At 46.7% G+C, this 4,630-nt stretch overlaps 2 pseudogenes; one reads left to right on the plus strand and one right to left on the minus strand.

Moving 5' to 3' along the window:
• The first annotated feature begins 233 nt into the window (after positions 1 to 233).
• LOC136537748 (ethylene-responsive transcription factor CRF5-like) lies at positions 234 to 1,382 on the plus strand (annotated as a pseudogene).
• Positions 1,383 to 2,429: 1,047 nt separating this feature from the next.
• On the minus strand, positions 2,430 to 3,723 carry LOC136536009 (protein ALP1-like; annotated as a pseudogene).
• Positions 3,724 to 4,630: the final 907 nt, after the last annotated feature.

The raw sequence follows: 4,630 nt of genomic DNA on the forward strand, positions 1-4,630 counted from the left end.
AAATGTAGGTAAAAAAATAACTAATTACACAGTTTAGTTGGAAATCACGAGATGAATCTTTTAAGCCTAGTTGGTCCACGATTGGACAATATTTGCCAAATAAGATGAAAATAGTACTATTCATCGGGTTCACTTTTTTTTTTTGCAAAGTGAACGAGGCCCTGATGAATCCATGCGGCGACACTCCAACGGAAAATCCCGAAACTACCCCTCAGCCCGTTCTCCTTTTAGTCCCCACCCGATCAACGCAATGCCCCTTCGTCTTCCCGCTTCCACCGCAAGCCCCACCACAGGTCTCTCTCACCGCCGCACAAGCTCGTGTAACCCTAACCCTAAAACACTTACACTCGCCTCCAACCCCACGCTCCCATGGAGGGGCACGGAGGCTAAGCGTAGCCAACCCCTAAACCATATCCCCATGGATTGAGCGGATTCCCAAGGCATGGGTACAAACCCTCGCCTGCAAGAGCTGGCCGCTGTGGTGGTGGCGGCGGCGGATTCTGAACCCCGGCCGCGGGCGCGCGTGGTGCGGATCCTAGTGCACGATGCTGACGCCACCGATTCATCCTCCAGCGAGGATGAGGCGCCACCGCCTCCTCCTCGGCGGAGGGCGAGGGGTGGCAGCAGCAGCGTCGGCGTGAGGCGCCACGTTATGGAACCGGCCGGGGCAAGCTCGGCCATTCGGTTCCGTGGCGTCCGTCGGAGGCCGTGGGGGCACTGGGCTGCGGAGATCCACGACCCGCATAGCCTCCGCCGACTGTGGCTCGGCACCTTCAACACCGCTGAGGAGGCTGCCAACGCCTACGACGCTGCGAACATCCGCTTCCGCGGTGCCAGCACCCCTACCAACTTCCCTGTGGCCCGCTACTCGCCGCCTCCAGAGCCAGCCAAGTCTATCATCTCGCTGACTCCTAAACCCGGAAAGGTGCTCACCTTGCCACCGGTACCTGTGAAGCCGACCTTCCCTCTGTAGGTGAAGGAAGAGGGTGGGAGCTGTGACGGCCAGGTCAAGGGAGCTAGCTCGGAGGTCAAGGCGTTTGCACCGAAGCCAGTGTGGGAGATGATCCCCAGGAAGCACCAGAAGTATCCGGGCTGTGCTGATGGCTCTGGCCTACGTGCCATCCATGCTGCCTCCATCTATGTGGAGGAGGTTGGCGGGGCCTGATGGCCCAAGTATCCGCAATTACTATTGCTAGAGGTTTTATTGTCTATCTCCGTGGCATCATTAGAACTTGGTATTGTATTATTTTGGTTAGTGTTAAACTGTTGATGTGAAAACCTATGACTCTGGTTGTGTTATGATCGGTGGTGATCTAATAATGTATATATGGTGACATTTTAATATGTTCCTGATCTATGTGATGCAATTGTCCATGCTTGAATGTGGAATCAAACCTGTCATATACTAGTACAATCTAGATCACTTGACATGAACAGTAATACCTAGATATATTCGATGGTTATTTTAGTTGAATTATTTGTCTGGTGCGTGCATGTCAGGTTCGCGGGCTTTTTCGGTTATTACCGTTATAGTGTAATTAAATGTCCTGTCGTATCTATGCATGTTCAGGTAACCATGACATGATTATTCCTCTTACATTCAATGCCTTCCTAGAATTTTGTTTCTTGGTATCATGTTCGGATTATCCCTCGTGTTCAATCATTACTTCCTAGTATTTTCATCTTTATATTAATAATGTTCTACTACTTCTGTGTCTTTTTGTTTGGCAGGTGTCTGTAAACTCCTAGTATCTTTTTGTTTGATATAATTCCTCTTACATTCAATGGCTTCCTAGAATTTGTTTCTCGGTGTCATGTCCGGATTATCCTTCATGTTAAATCATTACTTCCTAGTATTTGCATCTTTATATTAATAATGTTCTGCTACTCCTAGTCTCTTTTTGATTGGCAGGTGTCTGTAAACTCCTAGTCTCTTTTTATTTGGTAGATGTCTGTGTTACAGATTTGGCAGGTGTCAAATAATAATGTTCTGCTACTCCTAGCCCATGTTTAGTTGCCAAAATATCCCAAAAATGACTGTAGCTATAAAGTTGCCAAAAAAATGAGCAGTACAACTTTTCATGGGGCGTTTAGTTCCCAAAATCTGGAAAACAACTGTACAACATTTAATGAACTGTATGCAGCTTATTAATGGCATGCATGCATGACATTGAATGTAAGTAAAGCATGCTTTTACATCCACCCAGGCATTGTCAACAAGGCAGGAGTCATTGCTGGGGTCATGGCGCCTCCTCAACAGCACAGCAATCAACATAAACCAACAATTATTGGTAAACAAATGAAATGGCACAGGCTTCTGCCGGCACATAGTTACACAGTCAAAAAATTACACTGTTTGTTGGACAAAAAATTTCAATTACAGTCAAAAAAATTAATAGTTACACAGTCGCCTCAAAAAGACAACCAAATCATGTTCGATTAGCCAAACCGATTGCGATGGATTCCCGAAATGCATTCATAAGCTCGGAATCAGAACTACCGCTTGCAGGAACAGTTTTCGGCTGATCGGCACAGACTTCTGCCGGCACATAGTTGTCATCCCGGTCACACCGAGCAAAGTGCCGATCCCCTATGCCACTCACCCTTATGAAGTTATGCAGCGCACAACATGCAATAATGATTTGACTTTGTATATGGGGGGCATAACTAGGGACTTCTTTCATCATCCGCCACTTCATTTTCAACACTCCAAATGACCTTTCTATGGCATTCCTAAGTGACGAATGTGCATAATTGAAGATCTCAGTTTTACCTTGGGGTTCTGGTGCCTCTTGGTACTCCTGTAGGTGGTACTTTGTTCCCTTGTATGGTGCAAGATAACCTGGTCGGTTAGCGTATCCCGAGTCCACAAGGTAATATTTGCCTATACCATCCAAACAACAGTTAGTATCATGAACTTGTACTCGTATGCATAAAAGTACAACCAACTAATTGTATACCTGTTGGTGGATGTGGAAACACGTTGGTGTATGTTGTTGTCACATCAGTGAAGACCCTCATGTCATGTACTGAACCCGGCCAGCCAGCTAGGACGAATGTAAATCGCATGTCGAAGTCACACACAGCCAAGACATTCTATGTTGTCATCCCCTTGCAGCACATGTGCTGCACAAACTTATCACTAGGCACCACACAGGGGACATGAGTCCCATCTATCGCCCCTATACAATCCTTGAAGTAGGGATAGAACCTAGGATTTCTTAGCCTATCATGCACAGTGCTGAAATTTGGGTCATTAGGCCTAATGATGTCAGCAGCAAGCTTGACAACAGACTTCAACACCCTGTGAAACATGCTATGCACAGTCCCCAGTGACCTCTCAAACCTGTCCTCCGCTTGCCTAACAGATTGTGGAGCCCCCACCATCCACAGAAACATCCCAAGAGCCTCAATAGATGCTGATTTGCTATTAGATTTTAGCCCATATGATTCTACCAACAAATCATGCAGACTGTGGAACATATCAGGGCTCATTCTGAACATGTTATAACAGGCCTTCCTATTTCCTAGTTTACTATGTACCCATTCCAAACCAGTAATGACTGGCTGTCTATACTCTGACCTTGACAAGTGCTTGTCAATGTGGTAGGCATACTGGTACATACCATATAGGAAAGCATCGTCATCATCTTCCGCCTCCATCCAGTCACTGATGAACTCATCCAAATCATTCTCATAACAATCTTGCCTCGATGACATCATCCCTGTCACTATTGCTTGGACATCCTGAAAGGATCAAGATGCCCAAGAGGGGGGGGTGAATTGGGCTAATTCTAAATTCTCTTGCAATAATCAAATCCTACGGATAGCCCAATTAACCCCTTGTGCCTAGAAAAGTGTTTCTATCAAATTAACGCACAAAAGACTTGCAACCTATGTTCCAAACTTACTCTAGCATAGCAATTCTATGAATGTAAAGACAAGTATTGAATTGCTCAAAGTAAATACTTAAAGTAAATGCTCAAAGTAAATGGAGAGAGGAACGCGGCGATGTTTTGCTGAGGTATCGGAGAGTCGCCACTCTCCACTAGTCCTCGTTGGAGCACCTGCGCAAGGGTGTAGCTCCCCCTTGATCCACGCAAGGATCAAGTGCTCTCTACGGGTTGATTCTTCGACACTCCATCGCGGCGAATCACCCAAAGCCGCTCACAACTTGAGTTGGGTCACCCACAAGCTCCGCCGGGTGATCACCAAGCTCCCAATCACCACCAAGCCATCTAGGTGATGGCGATCACCAAGAGTAACAAGCACGAACTCTCACTTGACCACACGAAGCATAATGAGAAGATGAATGCACACTTTGCTACTCTCGATTTGCTAGTAAGGCTATTCTCTTGGATTCTCAAATCACAAACACCTCACTAGGACCTTGCTCTTCTTGGCACTCACAAATGTGTTTTTCAGCTGTTGGAATGAGCAAAAGTTGCTCCACACACGAGTGGAGCTTCTATTTATAAGGCAGCCTGAAAAACGAACCATTATAAGCTTCTACGGGATGATCGGACGCTCCGATCGTTTTGACCGGACGCTCCGGTCAGTTCAACCCGCGCAACAGTTTTCAAGTGATGACCGGACGCTGTCAGGGTCCGGTCAGTAATGACCGGACGCG

Source organism: Miscanthus floridulus, chromosome 2 (genome assembly GCF_019320115.1).
Source record: "Miscanthus floridulus cultivar M001 chromosome 2, ASM1932011v1, whole genome shotgun sequence".
Lineage (NCBI taxonomy): Eukaryota > Viridiplantae > Streptophyta > Magnoliopsida > Poales > Poaceae > Miscanthus > Miscanthus floridulus.